Source organism: Cherax quadricarinatus, chromosome 24 (assembly GCF_038502225.1).
Source record: "Cherax quadricarinatus isolate ZL_2023a chromosome 24, ASM3850222v1, whole genome shotgun sequence".
In the NCBI taxonomy this organism is placed as follows: domain Eukaryota; kingdom Metazoa; phylum Arthropoda; class Malacostraca; order Decapoda; family Parastacidae; genus Cherax; species Cherax quadricarinatus.
The window spans coordinates 12,501,297-12,520,870 of record NC_091315.1 but is presented as its reverse complement, the minus strand read 5'-3'; the positions used below and the strand labels follow the sequence as shown (position 1 = coordinate 12,520,870).

At 47.3% G+C, this 19,574-nt stretch overlaps 1 long non-coding RNA gene across 1 annotated transcript in view; it reads right to left on the bottom strand.

Annotated features, from left to right (window-relative positions):
- Positions 1-1,182: 1,182 nt before the first annotated feature.
- Positions 1,183-19,574, bottom strand: part of LOC138853159 (uncharacterized) — a 269,050-nt gene continuing 250,658 nt past the window's right edge. The window contains exon 3 of the long non-coding RNA XR_011392370.1: positions 1,183-1,292. This is a non-coding gene — a long non-coding RNA (uncharacterized lncRNA). The remainder of the gene's footprint in view (positions 1,293-19,574) is intronic.

Genomic DNA, 19,574 nt, shown 5'->3' with positions numbered 1-19,574 from the left:
CTCCACCACACCTTGACAGGTCATAATAAAACTATGTGATGCTCAAAATGCTCCCCTGCAGAACCCAATTCTCCAGAGACAACTGCCTCAAGTAGCATAAGCCAACTCTCGCACTGAATACCTGCTAGTCAAAAACTGTTGGAGAAATCAGAAGAGATGACCGTACATTCTAGAGTCTGGAAAGCTCCACGTTGTGTAACAGGTATTATTCTTATTGAAGACCAACAAAGTACGAAGGTATCAAGCGAAATCCTCCTGGATGTCACCAGGAAACGGAACCAAGGGATCAGTCGTCCACCGGAGCTTGAGGAAGCAAAACTGCACCGAAGTGATGCAGCCTTTCGTCTCCAAGCACCACATAAGACGAACATTTACATCCTATCCAACAACTTGCAGATACAGCTTGTCACAAAGGTCGGACAGCAGTATACAGCTTCCCTGAAATCCCGGTCTGGCTCGGTAACACCAGAACCACCGACTGCCGCTAGCTGTGGGGAAGCACAAATACCATTAAATATTTCCAATAAAAAAGTGCTGCATTATTTCCTAATGGACTCCATCCTTCCTCAGGGCCATGAAGGGTTACGTTGACCAGGCAGACTCCAGTTCCCACCACACACAACAAACAGATCACAAGGATCTCCATTGTCTTTCACAATAGACAGAGATCGTCTCCCGAAGTCTCCGGGCATGGAATTCTGGACTGTTGCCCGAGATGCCCGAGACAGAAACCTTTAGCAAAGGTGTTGGCCACCAAACGTTTTTTACTCCTATTCCATTTCCGACCTGGAGAAGTGCTGGGGTTTGGTTGGTAGCGTTCTCAGCTCGCACACTGAGGGACCGGGATCGCACTCCGGAACGAGTAAAACGTTGAGCATATTTCCTAGCACCTGCTGCTCCTGTTCACCTTGAGGCAAATAGGTACCTGGCTGTTGGCCGACTGTTGTGGGTCGCATCCTGGGGGATGAAGATTAAGGGACCCCAATGAAAATAAGACAGTCCACGATGACACACTGACTTCTAAAATCCGAATAAAATCTTATTTTAGCACCCTCCATGTAATGGACCTCAGACGTAGTACATCGAGGGCACTGAGGAGGAGGATGTCGAGAAGACATCAAGTAAAAAGAGGAGAACTAGAAAATAACTGAAAGAAAAAGTTAGGGGGGAGGTGGAGGACTCACCTTGAAAGGACACAGCTTTGCGTGATCTTGGTGGTGTGAGAGAGAAGTCGGCGCTGTGAGTGCTCAAGCTGATGTCGGAGTCGTGTGAGAAGCTGGAGTTGGTCTTACCTGCAGGGAGAGACAAGAGTTAGTTGGTCTTGCCTGCAGGGAGAGAAAAATTAGCTGGTCTTGCCTGCAGGGAGAGACAATAGTTAGTTGGTCTTGCCTACAGGGAGAGACCAGTTAGTTGGTCTTGCCTGCAGGAAGAGACAGGAATTAGCTGATCTTGCCTGCAGGCGTTGAATTGATCTTGCCGGTAGGGATATATTTGGTCTTGTCTATAGAGAGAACTCCTCTTGACCGCAAAAAGGGAGAGAAGGGATGGGGCATGTTTGTCTTGTCTACAGAGAGAGTATAGGTTAAAACTGAGAAAAGTGTTACATGCGAATCCTTGGATGAAGGCAACACAATAGTCAAGGTGCAAAGAAACTAATATTCACTGTATAGTGAATGTAAGTCCAGTACTGACCTACACTTCCTACACTGCTAAGTCCAGTACTGACCTACACTTCCTACACTGCTAAGTCCAGTACTGACCTACACTTCCTACACTGCTAAGTCCAGTACTGACCTACACTTCCTACACTGCTAAGTCCAGTACTGACCTACACTTCCTACACTGCTAAGTCCAGTACTGACCTACACTTCCTACACTGCTAAGTCCAGTACTGACCTACACTTCCTACACTGTTAAGTCCAGTACTGACCTACACTTCCTACACTGCTAAGTCCAGTACTGTCCTACACTTCTTACACTGCTAAGTCCAGTACTGACCTACACTTCCTACACTGCTAAGTCCAGTACTGACCTACACTTCCTACACTGCTAAGTCCAGTACTGACCTACACTTCCTACACTGCTAAGTCCAGTACTGACCTACACTTCCTACACTGCTAAGTCCAGTACTGACCTACACTTCCTACACTGCTAAGTCCAGTACTGACCTATACTTCCTACACTGCTAAGTCCAGTACTGACCTACACTTCCTACACTGCTAAGTCCAGTACTGACCTATACTTCCTACACTGCTACTTCCTACACTGCTAAGTCCAGTACTGACCCACACTTCCTACACTGCTAAGTCCAGTACTGACCTACACTTCCTACACTGCTAAGTCCAGTACTGACCTACACTTCCTACACTGCTAAGTCCAGTACTGACCCACACTTCCTACACTGCTAAGTCCAGTACTGACCCACACTTCCTACACTGCTAAGTCCAGTACTGACCTACACTTCCTAACCTGCTAAGTCCAGTACTGACCTACACTTCCTACACTGCTAAGTCCAGTACTGACCCACACTTCCTACACTGCTAAGTCCAGTACTGACCTACACTGCTAAGTCCAGTACTGACTGACCTAACTTCCCCACGCTGTCCAGACTGACCAACTTCCAATGCTAAGCCCAGATCCACCTTTACACTGCTGTCCAGTAGCCTACACTTCCACACGCAAGTCCAGACTGACCATATTTCCCACCAAGCCCAGACTGCCCTTAATTCCTACACTCGCCCAGATGCCTTTCCTCACTGCGTCCAGTACTGACTTATTCCTACACGAAGCCCAGTTGCCTAACTTCACTGCAAGTCAGTATCCTTTTTTCATTTAAGTAAGGACCTAACTTCCCTTGCTAAGTCCAGCTGCCCTCATTCCTGCAAGTCCCTCTGCCCTAATTTTCCCACTGCAAGTCAGTAGCCCTATACTTCCTACACTGCTAAGCCCAGTCTGCCCAAACTTTCCTGCACCCGTCTGAAACCTTTCACTTAAGTCATTGCCCTATCTTCCTACCTGCTAGGATTCCCCTTTTTTTCCCAGCTAAGCCCGTACTCTTACCCCCCACATGCTAAGTCGTACGACCTAATTCCCTTCTAAGTCCCAGTATGCCCTATTTTCCAAACCTGCTAAGTCGTTGCCCCTTTTTCTCACATTAAAAGTCGTTGCCTCACTTCTTGCAAATCCGTCTCCCCTCCCCCCGGGGTCTTGCCCTCACTTTCACTGCAAGTCCGGGCCCCGACCATACCCCCTCCGCAAGCCCAGTCGACCCCCGCCCTACAGGGGTGTGTAGCCAACCTTCCTCCGTGCCCAGTCGTCCCTTCCACTCAAGCCCAGCGCCCACACCCTCCCCAGGTCCGGTCTCCCCCACTTTCACTCTAAGCCCGGTTGCCCTCCCTTCCCACCTGCAAAGTCGTCTGCCCCCACACCTGCTAAGCCCGCCCCACCTGCCTTCCTCATGCTAAGTCGGGTTGACCCCTTCCCTCCCTGCTAAGCCCAGTACTGACCAAACCCCTCAAAGCCCGTACTGCCATTTTCTACCCTGTCATCTGACCTCCGCTTCCAGTACTGACCACCCCCCAAACCTGCTAAGTCGTATTTTTCTAATTTACCTGCCCGTACTGCCCATTTCCTGCTGCTAAAATCTTTTGACCTACTTTAAGTCCGTCTGACCTCCTTCCCCCCAACTTAACCCCGGGATCCTGCCTCTAAGTCCCATCTGCCCTACCCCCCCGCACAAGCCCGGGGGGCCCTACCTGCTATCTCGCCTATTTCCACACGCGCCAGAGGGACCTACACCCCAGCTAAGCCCCAGTCGCCCTCACTCTAAACCCATCGCATTTCCCTCACTGTAAGTCCAGTCTGCCCTCCCCTTTCCCCTCCTGCTAAGCCCGGGCTGACCTAACTTCACCGCGGTCCGTCGACCTTACCCCCCACCTGCTAAGTCAGTTGACCTCATTTCCCCTCCTGAAGGCCCGGTTGCCCCGCCTTCCTCCCGCTGGTCAGTCTGACCTTCCTACCGCGCCCAGTCTGACCTCACTTTCCCCCTTTCCCATTTGGATATATTTTTATGTGCCGGTGGGGGCCCATTTTTTCCCCCGCTTCCATTTGCCTTCCTCCTGCAGCCCCCAGATGACCTCACCCTCCAAAGCCCGGGCTGACCCCTTCCTCAAGTCGTCTGCCCTCACTTCCCACCTAAGTCCAGTATCCCCGCTTCCTCAATCAGTCTGACCTCATTTCCCCCTACACTGCTAAGTCAGTCTGCCCCATACTTCCCCGTCGCTGACCTCACCTACCCCCGTCGTCGGGCCTATCTTCCTCACTGCTGGGCCCGCCCTATCTTCCTCACTGCAAGTCGTCTGCCCTATTTTTGCTGCTGCCCCGTCGACTATTTTCACCTGCTAAGTCGTTGACCCTTCCAACCTGCTAAGGTCCCGACCTTATTTAACTTTTCCCGTCTGCCCTCATTCCCAAAGGTCGTTGACCTTATTTCCTCCTGCAAATCAGTATGACCTTTTCCCCCAAGGTTGCCTTCTCCCTACATCAAGCCCAGATGCCCTATTTTCCCCACCTGCAAGCCCCTCGACCGCCCCTCCTGCTGTCGTTGACCTCACTTTCCTGTGGCCCATCCCCTCCTCCTACCGCTGTCCGAGCCCCATTTTCCCACCCCAAAGTCGACGACCCCCCACACGCAAGTGCGATACTTCCCCCCTGCTGCCCGACGACCTCATTTCCTACATTTAAGCATCTGACTCCCTTCCCCTGTTCCGTCTGCCAAAATTTCTTACACTGCTAAGTCCAGTACTGTCCTTCCCCTGCTAAGCCCAGTCTGCCTCCTTTCCCCTCCCTGCAAGTCCAGCCCCCTTATTTTTTCCCCACTGAAGCCCAGTCTGACCTCACCTACACTGCTGTCGTCTGACCTTTTCCTCCTTTAAGTCGGGCGGCCTTCCCTCACTGCTGTCTTAGCCTGACCCTAAGCCCAGTCTGACCACCCCCCAACCCCGCAAGCCCGTCTGCCCTTTTCCTGCAAAAGTCCAGCTGACCCCCTTCTCACTGCTGTCCGTCGCCCTCCCAAGTCGTCAATGACTAATGCTTTAGCTAATGCTTAATCTATCATCAGAATATATTACAATAAAAGTAAGGCATGGTTTAAAACAAAATGCCTGCTATTCAGCACACCTTTTCTTTTCAATCTCTATTAAAAAAGAGGTGAAGATTGAGACACTTATGCAGCATATGGGAATCTTTATTGAGGAAACGTTTCGCCACACAGTGGCTTCATCAGTCCAATACAAAGAGGAAGGCGTAAGGAGAGGAGGAGAATGAGGTAATCAGTCCCTCAACCTGGAGTCGATGTATTGGACTGATGAAGCCACTGTGGGGCGAAACGTTTCCTGAATAAAGATTCCCATATGCTGCATAAGTGTCTCAATCTTCAACTTGTCGGTTTTTCAAACCATTCATCACATAAAAAAGAGGTGTCATTTCGGAGTCATTCGTCAGTACCTTCCAAGTCTGCAACTCACGAGACTCACTATATTTACAAAACATTGTCTATATTGCGTTAAACTAAGAATTTTGTAAAGTCCGTTTTCTCAACAAGAAACTTCTTGGGAACAAGATGAACTTTCTGGATCAAAAAAAAAAAAATTGAACCAAACATTTAATTGTTCTGTATTATTTGGACGGAGTGGCATCAGAACACAAACATCTCTGCTATAATGTTGTGAACATTGCCTGTCAGATCTAATAGTTATAAGTCTTCTCTAACATGACTCATGAAATCGTAATAACACAACTGCCATCAAGCCACGGAACGGGACGGGGTTTGTACCCAAGGTGAACGAGTTTTACAACTTCTGTAACAAGGCTTTCGGAAGACACCCGGTTAGATACAGGCATCTACAAAATTTCCTACACCGATTGTAAAAAAAAAAAGTACCATTCTGGAAACAAATTATTATATACATAGACTGCCAGCATGGAATGCGATGTGGATACTAATAATGTTGATGGGATACAATAATATATATACATTTGAAACTTTTTTCTCAAACTTGACAAACCACTGACCCCCCCCCCCCCCCCCCCCCCCCCACAAAAAAAACGATCGAAGAGCAACTCTGAAGTTCCTATAATAACTTTAATTGGATAAATTTAAATTTATTAAGAAGTATGGTAATGGAGTTGTGTAAAGTGTGGAGTAGCGTTATTGAGGCTAGCAGCCTGGTACCTCATGCAGGAAGCTTACTGCAGCCCTCTAGCAGCCTGGTACCTCATGCAGGAAGCTTACTGCAGCCCTCTAGCAGCCTGGTACCTCATGCAGGAAGCCTACTGCAGTCCTCTAGCAGCCTGGTACCTCATGCAGGAAGCCTACTGCAGCCCTCTAGCAGCCTGGTACCTCATGCAGGAAGCCTACTGCAGCCCTCTAGCAGCCTGGTACCTCATGCAGGAAGCTTACTGCAGCCCTCTAGCAGCGTGGTATCTCATGCAGGAAGCCTACTGCAGCCCTCTAGCAGCCTGGTACCTCATGCAGGAAGCCTACTGCAGCCCTCTAGCAGCGTGGTACCTCATGCAGGAAGCCTACTGCAGCCCTCTAGCAGCCTGGTACCTCATGCAGGAAGCCTACTGCAGCCCTCTAGCAGCCTGGTACCTCATGCAGGAAGCCTACTGCAGCCCTCTAGCAGCCTGGTACCTCATGCAGGAAGCCTACTGCAGCCCTCTAGCAGCCTGGTACCTCATGCAGGAAGCCTACTGCAGCCCTCTAGCAGCCTGGTACCTCATGCAGGAAGCCTACTGCAGCCCTCTAGCAGCCTGGTACCTCATGCAGGAAGCCTACTGCAGCCCTCTAGCAGCGTGGTACCTCATACAGGAAGCCTACTGCAGCCCTCTAGCAGCCTGGTACCTCATGCAGGAAGCCTACTGCAGCCCTCTAGCAGCCTGGTACCTCATGCAGGAAGCCTACTGCAGCCCTCTAGCAGCCTGGTACCTCATGCAGGAAGCCTACTGCAGTCCTCTAGCAGCCTGGTACCTCATGCAGGAAGCCTACTGCAGTCCTCTAGCAGCCTGGTACCTCATGCAGGAAGCCTACTGCAGTCCTCTAGCAGCCTGGTACCTCATGCAGGAAGCCTACTGCAGTCCTCTAGCAGCCTGGTACCTCATGCAGGAAGCCTACTGCAGTCCTCTAGCAGCCTGGTACCTCATGCAGGAAGCCTACTGCAGTCCTCTAGCAGCCTGGTACCTCATCCACTAGACGAAGTAAGTGTTCGTCCTAAGGTTGGACATGTTTTTAAGAATTATTTGTATCAATATCCCATGGTGGTGAAGTGTCTGACAGTTGTGATGAATGGTTTTGAAAACCGACAAGTTGAAGATTGAGACACTTAAGTAACATATGGGAATCTTTATTGAGGAAACGTTTCGCCACACAGTGGCTTCATCAGTCCAATACAAAGCAGAAAGGTGTTAGGACAGGACGAGTTTGAGTTAATCAGTCCCTCAGCCTGGAGTCAATGTGTTCAGTCTATGAACCTTGTAGAACGTACAGCATAGGGCCGCAGACGTGGCTTATATATATATATATATGGCTTACACCTTTCTGCTTTGTATTGGACTGATGAAGCCACTGTGTGGCGAAACGTTTCTTCAATAAAGATTCCCATTTGTTGCATAGGCTCTGGCGGCCTGGTGGTTAAAACACTCTCGCTTCACACGGCGAGGGCCTGGGTTCGATTCCCAGCCCGAGTAGAAACATTGGGCGTGTTTCTTTCCACCTATTGTCTATGTTACCCATCAGTAAAATGGGTACCTGGGTGTTAGTCGACTGGTGTGGGTCGCATCCTGGGACACTGACCTAATTTGCCCGACATGCGGAGCATAACAAGCGGCTTTCTATATAGTAGTATGTCATTGTTGTCAGCTAGGACTGTATACCTTGTACATGTACTTGTAGTAAATGAATATATTATTATTATTATTATAATAAGTCTCTCTCAATCTTCAGCCCGGTACCTCGTGCAGGAAGCCTACTGCAGTCCTTTTCCTCCTGTACAGTCTTGCCCGAAAAGTTATACATACTATAGGCTTTCAAATTATGTATTTTTGTACAAGGATCTTAAATTATTATTATTTATAGAAGCAGTAGTAGTAGTATTACTATATAAAGGCTTCCTTCCAACTAGTTATTATAGCCTGAAGAGAACTTTTACTTATGTATTAATGCATCCACGAATGAGTGGATATAATTAATTAATTAATTAATATATATATATATATAGATATATATATATATATATATATATATATATATATATATATATATATATATATATATATATATATATAAATCTTAATTAGTCAATATTACAAAGCAAATAAAGAAAGAATAAATCAAATGAGTAGTTTTTCAGATTTAGAGGAGCCAAGAACGCCATGATTTCTGATAGATGGCAGCACTTGTCGGAGCACATCCAGCTTTGTACGTACACCCGCGCTCCCCATCACAAGTCTGCCTCCCCTCTATCACTGCCCCGCCCTCCCTCCATCTCTACACGTCCTTCCCTCCATCACTACACCGTCCTCCCTCCATCACTACACCGTTCTCCCTCCATCTCTACACATCCTCCCCTCCATCACTACACCACCCTCCCTCCATCTCTACACGTCCTTCCCTCCATCACTACACTACCCTCCCTCCATCTCTACACGTCCCTCCCTCCATCACTACACCACCCTCCCTCCATCTCTACACGTCCTTCCCTCCATCACTACACCGTCCTCCCTCCATCACTACACCGTTCTCCCTCCATCACTACACCACCCTCCCTAAATCTCTACACATCCTTCCCTCCATCACTACACCGCCCTCCCTCCATCTCTACACGTCCTTCCCTCCATCTCTACACATCCTCCCCTCCATCACTACACCACCCTCCCTCCATCTCTACACGTCCTTCCCTCCATCACTACACCACCCTCCCTCCATCACTACACGTCCTTCCCTCCATCACTACACCACCCTCCCTCCATCTCTACACGTCCTTCCCTCCATCACTACACCACCCTCCCTCCATCTCTACACATCCTTCCCTCCATCACTACACCACCCTCCCTCCATCTCTACACATCCTTCCCTCCATCACTACACCACCCTCCCTCCATCTCTACACATCCTTCCCTCCATCACTACACCACCCTCCCTCCATCTCTACACGTCCTTCCCTACATCACTACACCGCCCTCCCTCCATCTCTACACGTCCTTCCCTCCATCACTACACCACCCTCCCTCCATCTCTACATGTCCTTCCCTCCACTACACCACCCTCCCTCCATCTCTACACGTCCTTCCCTCCATCACTACACCACCCTCCCTCCATCTCTACACGTCCTTCCCTCCATCACTACACCGTCCTCCCTCCATCTATACACCACCCTCCCTCCATCTTTACACATCATTCCCTCCATCACTACACCGTCCTCCCTCCATCTCTACACCGCCCTCCCTCCATCTCTACACGTCCTTCCCTCCACCACTACACCGCCCTCCCTCCATCTCTACACCGCCTTCCCTCCATCACTACACCACCGTCCCTCCATCTCTACACGTCATTCCCTCCATCACTACACCGTCCTCCCTCCATCTCTACACCACCCTCCCTCCATCTCTACACATCATTCCCTCCATCACTACACCGTCCTCCCTCCATCACTACACCACCCTCCCTCCATCTCTACACATCATTCCCTCCATCACTACACCACCCTCCCTCCATCTCTACACATCATTCCCTCCATCACTACACCGTCCTCCCTCCATCACTACACCACCCTCCCTCCATCTCTACACATCATTCCCTCCATCACTACACCACCCTCCCTCCATCTCTACACATCATTCCCTCCATCACTACACCGTCCTCCCTCCATCTCTACACCACCCTCCCTCCATCTCTACACATCATTCCCTCCATCACTACACCGTCCTCCCTCCATCACTACACCACCCTCCCTCCATCTCTACACATCATTCCCTCCATCACTACACCACCCTCCCTCCATCTCTACACATCATTCCCTCCATCACTACACCGTCCTCCCTCCATCTCTACACCACCCTCCCTCCATCTCTACACATCATTCCCTCCATCACTACACCGTCCTCCCTCCATCACTACACCACCCTCCCTCCATCTCTACACATCATTCCCTCCATCACTACACCACCCTCCCTCCATCTCTACACATCCTTCCCTCCATCACTACACCACCCTCCCTCCATCTCTACACATCATTCCCTCCATCACTACACCGTCCTCCCTCCATCTCTACACCACCCTCCCTCCATCTCTACACATCATTCCCTCCATCACTACACCGTCCTCCCTCCATCACTACACCACCCTCCCTCCATCTCTACACATCATTCCCTCCATCACTACACCACCCTCCCTCCATCTCTACACATCCTTCCCTCCATCACTACACCGCCCTCCCTCCATCTCTACACATCCTTCCCTCCATCACTACACCACCCTCCCTCCATCTCTACACATCCTTCCCTCCATCACTACACCACCCTCCCTAAATCTCTACACATCCTTCCCTCCATCACTACACCGCCCTCCCTCCATCTCTACATGTTCTTCCCTCCACCAGTACACCGCCCTCCTTCCATCCCTACACCACCCTCCCTCCATCTCTACACCGCCCTCCCTCCATCTCTACACCGCCCTCCCTCCATCTCTACACCGCTCTCCCTCCACCTCTACACCGTCTTCCCTTCATCTCTACACCGCCCTCCATCTCTACACCACCCTCCCTCTCATCTCTACACCGCCCTCCCTCGCATCTCTACACCGCCCTCCCTCGCATCTCTACACCGCCCTCCCTCGCATCTCTACACCGCCCTCCCTCCACCTCAACACCGCCCTCCCTCCATCTCTACACCGCTCTCCCTCCATCTCTACACCGCTCTCCATCTCTACACCGCCCTCCCTCCATCTCTACATCGCCCTCCCTCCATCTCTACACCGCCCTCCCTCCATCTCAACACAGCCCTCCCTCCATCTCTACACCGCCCTTTCTCCATCTCTACACCGCCCTCCCTCCATCTCTACACCACTCTCCCTCCATCTCAACACCGCCCTTCCTCTACCTGTACACCGCCCTCCCTCCATCTCAACACAGCCCTCCCTCCATCTGTACACCGCCCTCCCTCCATCTCTACACCCTCCCTCCATCTGTACACCGCCCTCCCTCCATCTCTACACCCTCCCTCCATCTCAACACCGCCCTCCCTCCATCTCAACACAGCCCTCCTTCCATCTGTACACCGCCCTCTCTCCATCACTACACCGTCCTCCCTGCATCTCTACACCGTCCTCCATCTGTACACCACCCTCCCTCCATCTGTACACCACCCTCCCTCCATCTGTACATCGCCCTCCCTCCATCTCTACACCACCCTCCATCTCAACACCGCCCTCCCTCCATCTCAACACTGCCCTCCCTTCATCTCAACACTGCCCTCCCTCCATCTCAACACTGCCCTCCCTCCATCTCAACACTGCCCTCCCTCCATCTCAACACTGCCCTCCCTCCATCTCAACACTGCCCTCCCTCCATCTCAACACTGCCCTCCCTCCATCTCTACACCGCTCTCCCTCCATCTCAACACAGCCCTCCCTCCATCTCAACACAGCCCTCCCTCCATCTCTACACCGCCCTTTCTCCATCTCTACACCGCCCTCCCTCCATCTCTACACCACTCTCCCTCCATCTCAACACCGCTCTCCCTCCATCTCAACACTGCCCTCCCTCCATCTCAACACTGCCCTCCCTCCATCTCAACACAGCCCTCCCTCCATCTGTACAGTTTTCCCTCCATTTCTACACCGCCCTCCCTCCATCTCTACACCACCCTCCCTCCATCTCAACACTGCCCTCCCTCCATCTCAACGCAGCCCTCCCTCCATCTGTACACTGTTCTCCCTCCATTTCTACACCGCCCTCCCTCCATCGCTACACCACCCTCCCTCCATCTCAACACTGCCCTCCCTCCATCCTTGTAAGACACACCTGCTTTGCTGAGTACTTCTGCAGGAGAGACCTGTCAGTAAGTCAGTCTTGATTAACGTCCAAGCTGCTTTGGTCTTAGCCAACAGAGAATCCATCAGGGGCCGACTGACCAATTTTGGTGTCAGAGAAACACTAATAACGTGGATCCAAGGATACCTGTGCCACGAAATAGCCTCAGTCATATATATATAAGTGTCAAGAGTACCAGAAAGATAAATAGTGCTTCATTTGAGCTGGGCATGCGTCAGAGTGGAGTACTTGACACAACTCTCTTTATTGTCCTGATGCACTGCCTTGTGTCAAACACTGTTATACAAGATAACGAGGCTGTCATCTGTTAGGAGGAGGAGGATAGTTCCGTCTTTGCCAACACGTCCAACATACTACCAACTCTCCTCGATATTTTGACAGCTCATAACATTTGACTTTGTTGGGTTATCCTGGTGGGTAAATTATACATATGTTATTGTGTATGATAATTATGTTCATGCGTACCTGTGCCTAAATAAACTTACACATCCGCAGACAGGACTAAAATCCTACATCCCAGTGACTGTTACCCTTCCAAATCAGCCACACTTTTGACATTTTTTAAGTTATGTTAGGTAATTTACACTAAGTATGATAATTTTACTTATGTATATCTGTGCCTAAATAAACTTACATTGAATTCTTTAAACAATATCAATACTTAGAAGATGGAAAAGACAGAGTTTGAAGTAACGTACAGTACACTGCTGGCGAAGATATTTTAAACCCATGAGAACACTTGTAGGAAGACACATTAGCGTTAAATATGCAAGATTGTCCTTACATAATTACTTTCCCCTCAAGGGAGACCTTTAAGAGGTTACCTGATAATTTTTTCTTCTTCCTCCAACTTTTCGATTTTATTTCGCTCGTAACTGGAGAACGTCTCGCATCCAGTCGCCTTCAAATTTTCAATACTTGTGTAAGGTAACGAGGAGCAAATTCTTGAAACAATTAGCATGTTGACGTGACCTATAATGATAGTTGTTTACCCCACTCCCACCATCCTGGAATGGTTTACATAACTTCCAAAATCCTCAGTGATGGAGCTTCAAACGTACAAAAAAAAAAAAAAAAAGTGTCCAAAAATTGAACAATGTCGGCGGAGAGTGAAGTCGAGTGTGTAGGAGCAGATGTGACCATTGTGTGTGTAAACTAGTATGCTTTTTATGGTGTATTATTATAATCAATGAGGAGCACTAAACCCGTAGGATTATGCAGCGCCTGGGGGGGGGAGGGATATGGAAGGTATTCAGGTTTAATTCGGGGAACTGGAGCACAGATCCAGTTCCCTAGATCAAGAGCCCCTCACCAGCGTCAAGGAACCTCCCTTGAGGGGGTTTTATGGTGTATATTAATAGGAAGTATTTCTTTTATTAATTTTTGGCCGAGTAAAAATATTACTTAATCGAAATTTTTAAAAAATAATCCAAATCCAACATTCTGTAAAGAATTTTTAACACAATGTACATGAGAAAAATAAGAGAAAGAAAAAAAAATCTGATTTAGTTTTTGTTTTTAGGTTTAGCAATGAGATTTTTGTTTATCAGAACATTCTCAGCAATGATTATCAAATGGTACACAATACCGACAGGTTGTTAGATAAGACACACAGGCAACATTCAGGCAACTTTATCCGGAATAAAGTTGCCTAAATGTTGCCTGTGTGTCTTATCACAACATTCTCAGCAATATTTTTTTTGTTTTGTTTTTTGTTTACCTACAAGTTCACTTTTATTACTGGAAAACGACTTATTGGATCACCTGAGTAACACGACCATCCTCAACAATGTTTCTAAAATGACAAAGTCTATCTTCTTTCCTTAAAATTAAAAATATAATAATTTTTTTTTTCATTTATATATTATATTTTAAATTCAATACAATTCTTAAAAAAAAAAAATATTTTTTTAGGAAAATTAAATTTGCTAATATAAAATGGCAACACTTACATACCCACACCTCAAAATTAATACATATTTCCGCTTAAGATACAATAGCGTTTATGGTTTGAAGCCGATCTGAAGAGGCGTCTTCTAATTATTATGTGGGAATCTATTTAATAAAATTGGCGAACTGAAATTTACACAACTCAGAGCGAGCGACAAGCCCAGTAATTATGAAAGTTTGAAGCCGATCAGAAAAACCATTCTTCTTAATAATAAATGTCACTATTTATTCGATATTTTTGTTAGAGGGTTTGGGTTAGAGAAGGACGTGCCTAGTATGGGCCAGTAAGCCTGATACTGTCTTTCTACTGTCTTATGTTCTTACGCTAATACAATGTTCAACCAGGACAAATTTCAGTTATTCTGCTATAGAAAAACTGAGTCATTGAAGAATTACAAGACAAAGGTGACGCCATTCCATAGCTGGAGAGTCAATGTCCGAGGATCTTATATTCTGGGATCAAAGTAACATCATCATAACAACGGTAAAGACAACGGTTAGATGAATACCTATAACATTCAATATAAGAGATGGCGAGCCAGTGATGATGCTTCTCTTGAAATAACCTGTTCTCTCTCTAGGGAGTAATAATAACTGCATCCTTCAAGGCAGGAGAAATCACAGAAGAGGTAATATTGTCCAGTGAACCCTTCCTGCTCGTATAAATTCATTCAAAAGTCTGAATTACTCTAAGTGTTTCACCTCTACTAACTGACGTAGCCGAGAAACATAATCTACACCTGGAAAATACTGGACAGATTGGGCCCAAATTTACACACTGAATTTACTCCATATGAGAGGAAGAGTCCGGCAGACGATGTGAAATACAACCAATAAACAAGCTGTGAGATAACAAGTGTGGACCAAGACTGTTCAGCACTTGGTGTGTAGCTGTCTTGAAGAAGTAACTGATAAATTTCTTAAGTTAGTTCTTGGTCAGCCGGACTTTGGTACATATGATGGACTGCGTGAGGATGTCACCAACAGATTGGTCCATCAGGCCATCAACCAGGGAGACTGGTCTATGACCTGGCTCCGGAGGTAATAACCACCGGAATAGATTCCAGGTAGATTCTCCAGGTGGAGGAGGGAGGCTGTTGTTAGTGGCGGTAGTGCTGGTGGTGGTAGTGGTGGTGGTAGTGGTGGTGGTAGTGGTGGTGGTAGTGGTGGAGGTAGTGGTGGGGGTGGGGGTTGTGGTGGTGATGGGGGTGGGGGGTTGTGGTGGTGATGGGGGTGGGGGGTTGTGGTGGTAATGGGGGTGGGGGTTGTCGGGGTGGGGGTTGTCGGGGTGGGGGTTGTCGGGGTGGGGGTGGTGGTGGGGGTAGTGGTGGAGGTTGTGGTGGTGGGGATTGTGGTGGTGGGGATTGTGGTGGTGGGGATTGTGGTGGTGGGGATTGTGGTGGTGGGGGTTGTGGTGGTGGGGGTTGTAGTGGTGGGGGTTGTGGTGGTGGGGGTTGTGGTGGTGGGGGTTGTGGTGGTGGGGGTTGTGGTGGTGGGGGTTGTGGTGGGGGTGGGGGTTGTGGTGGGGGTGGGGGTTGTGGTGGTGATGGGGGTGGGGGTTGTGGTGGTGGGGGTTGTGGTGGTGGGGGTTGTGGTGATAGTGGTGGTTGTGGTGATAGTGGTGGTTGTGGTGGTGGTGTCGGTTGTGGTGATAGTGGTGGTCAGGGTAGTAGTGGTGGTGGTGCTGCCCACCACTACCATCATAGCCAAGGGTTCTATCATTACCTTGTCCTACATGAACTCCCACCTCCCCTCCCCACCTCTCCTTCACCGCAACTCCTCCCCTTCGCCACGCCTCCCACGACACACCGCCCACGACACACCGCCCACAACACACCGCCCACAACACACCGCCCACAACACACCTCCCACAACACACCTCCCACAACACACCTCCCACGACACACCGCCCACGACACACCGCCCACAACACACCCACAACGCACCGCCCACAACACACCTCCCACAACACACCGCCCACAACACACCGCCCACAACACACCGCCCATAACACACCGCCCACAACACAGAAGCCCACAACACCCCCCCCCCACAATCTCTCACAGAACATGCTCTGGTGTTCTCATTAGCCATCGGAGAACATGTATTGCCTACAACAGGGCTGTTATGTGGTTGGCAACCTGATCAACTAATATTCCAAACAGATCTATTAAATCCCAGGGCAACACCTGCCATCCCATGCTCCCTAAAAAAAAGATTTCTCACCTAAATCTAGACCTGGTCAGTTATCACATTCCGGGCGTAGGTGTATTTCCGGTCCCCTGAAGGTTATAACGAAGTGTGGTCCTACCGCATGTGCTCGTTAACGTTACCGTAACTATACGCGCATACCAGTACTGATAATGAGAACTTACCATATTGTCTGTGTGGACGTGGTAAATCAAGGAGGGTTTCAGGAACACCGTGAAACACCGTGAAACACAGCGAAACACTGTGTAACACCGTGAAACACCGCGAAACACCGCGGAACACCGTGAAACACCGTGTAACACCGCGAAACACCGTGTAACACCGCAAAACACCGTGTAACACCGCGAAACACCGTGTAACACCGCGAAACACCGTGTAACACCGCGAAACACCGTGTATCACCGAGAAACACCGCGAAACACCGTGTAATAATTAACAATTTAACACCTGGTTTAGTGGGGAAAACTGTGTATGTCAACCCCGTGTGGTCGTATGCAATTTGTTGCTAATTGTGGAGGCCTAGAAATAGGTATATCTTAAATATACTAGACTGCTTAACTTACATCTTAGGCGGTGTCTCGTAGCTTGGATAGTAGCGCACTCAGCTATCACACTGAGTGTCCGTGGTTCGATCCCCAGTACGGGTGGAAACACTGGGCGTGTATCCTTAAGACGCCTGCTCTCCCTGTTCACCTAGCAATAATTAAGCACGGTCTGGAGTTTTGAGACTCTCTGATCGCGAGTTCTAACCCTGCCCGTGGTATGGTTTGTTTGCAATCGTGTCATTACGATTTTGTGAGTCGAGTTAAGTACCTGGGTGTTAGCCGACTGGTATGGGGTCGCATCCTGGGGACAAGATTATCCTAATTCGCCCGAAATGCTCTGCATAAAAGGGGCTTTCTATATAATGTCATTAACGTCAGCTACGGCTGCATAAGCTGTATCATGTACTTATTGAAATAAAAATTATTATTAGCTTATATACTTATACAAGATACTGGTTATTAGGCTACTAAGACTGACAAAATTAGTCTTAGGATTAAGGTATTGGTAGTTAAAAGTTGGGCATCACATGTATGTTCACCAGTATCATGTTACAGACCTTCCCTTACTCTCTTCTAACATCTTTTCACCCCTTCAAGACATACACAATAACGGTAGCAAAACAATAATACGACTACTGAACGGCCAACAACCCATCTTTATCATATATGTACGTATGGATTAATGTACGTATGGATTAAAACACACAAACCAGATAATGCAGCCAGACCCATTATTAGCTCCATAGGTTCAGTTTCCTGCAAATTATACAAATGGCTAATATGTTAAGTCCAACTGTTGGCAAAGTCTCCAACTTTAATGTTAAAAACAATATTGAATTAGTTGATAAATCAAGCACCGTGGCTGATTTAAATAATTACAATATAGTTAGTTTTGATGTCACTTCGTTGTTCACAAAAGTTCCAGTTGATGACTTATTAGGTTTCCGATCTGAACACTTCGATAATTACGATTTATCACTGCATGTAACAGCAGTCATTAAGTTTATTAAACTTTGTATTGTTGATGCACAATCTGTGTTTAATGGTGAGTTTTACACTCAGAACGTTGGTATGACAATGGGAAATCCTCTCTCATTAGTCCTTAGCAATTTGTACATGGAATATCATGAAACAAGACTGCTGAAGAGAATTCCTCCTGATACAGCTATGTGGTACAGATATGTTGATATTTTAATATAGATATATAGATATAAACCATTTCCTTTTTTTAATTAAATATTCTAGCCTTTTACATACAGTTTACTATTGAGCTTGAACAAAATAACTAATTGCCTATTTTAGATGTCTTAATTATTAAGGGAAACCATGATTTTAAATTCAACATATACAGAAAACCAACAAATAATTGTTCTTATGTGCACTATTATTCCCCACTGTTTGACAGAGTTTAACTTTATGTATTCTCCTGCATGTTTTTGAGAACTCTGCGTATTGGCAGCCCAGAGTTTATAGATGAAGAAATTCTAAAAGATTTATGAAATAGTGAATGATCTGAAATGCCCCCAAAATTTAATTGACAAATCTTTTAAAATTCCCCAAAATACATTTTACAATTCGAGAAAAGAAAAACAGTCATATTCAACTAAGAATATGTTGGGTCTCCCTTAACATGAAAACCTTCTTCATATATCTTCTCTACTCAAAAATTTTAAAATCCAAGTTTTTAAAAAATTTGATACAGTAAAAAAAATTGATTAAAGAAATCCCCCAAAAATGTTGATGGCTGTGTCTAAGTTTTCTTGGAAAAAATGAATTAAAGTTTATCACAGTCAAACTGGAAAAAGCTATGAACTGAAATTACATCATAAATATAACAGCAGAACTGGACAAGAGTCTAATGCTCTGTTTAATCATGTGAGATATTTTAACCATCCAGCTGATTTTCAAAAGGCCGAGAAAATTGTATCAAACAGGTCCATGGTTGAGAGAAATGATCAAGTTTCTTAAAACAACAGCAATGATTTCAATATGACTATTAGTTCAGGGTTATATAAATTAGATTCATTTATAATTAATAGAATTTGTGAGAAATTTAAGCTATAAATGACATGTCACTCATTAATTTCAAAATGTTCATTACACTTCCACGCCCAGCCTTGCTTGGTCAGTTGTAATGTCATATGTGAGATGATACCTCAGCCTTGCTTGGTCAGTTGTAATGTCATATGTGAGATGATACCTCAGCCTTGCTTGGTCAGTTGTAATGTCATATGTGAGATGATACCTCAGCCTTGCTTGGTCAGTTGTAATGTCATATGTGAGATGATACCTCAGCCTTGCTTGGTCAGTTGTAATGTCATATGTGAGATGATACCTCAGCCTTGCTTGGTCAGTTGTAAGGCCATATGTGAGATACCTCAGCCTTACTTGGCCAGTTGTAAGGTCGTATGTGAGGTGATACCTCAGCCTTGCTTGGTCAGTTGTAAGGTCGTATGTGAGGTGATACCTCAGCCTTGCTTGGTCAGTTGTAAGGTCGTATGTGAGGTGATACCTCAGCCTTGCTTGGTCAGTTGTAAGGTCGTATGTGAGGCGATACCTCAGCCTTGCTTGGTCAGTTGTAAGGTCGTATGTGAGGTGATACCTCAGCCTTGCTTGGTCAGTTGTAAGGTCGTATGTGAGGTGATACCTCAGCTTTGCTTGGTCAGTTGTAAGGTCGTATGTGAGGTGATACCTCAGCCTTGCTTGGTCAGTTGTAAGGTCGTATGTGAGGTGATACCTCAGCCTTGCTTAGTCAGTTGTA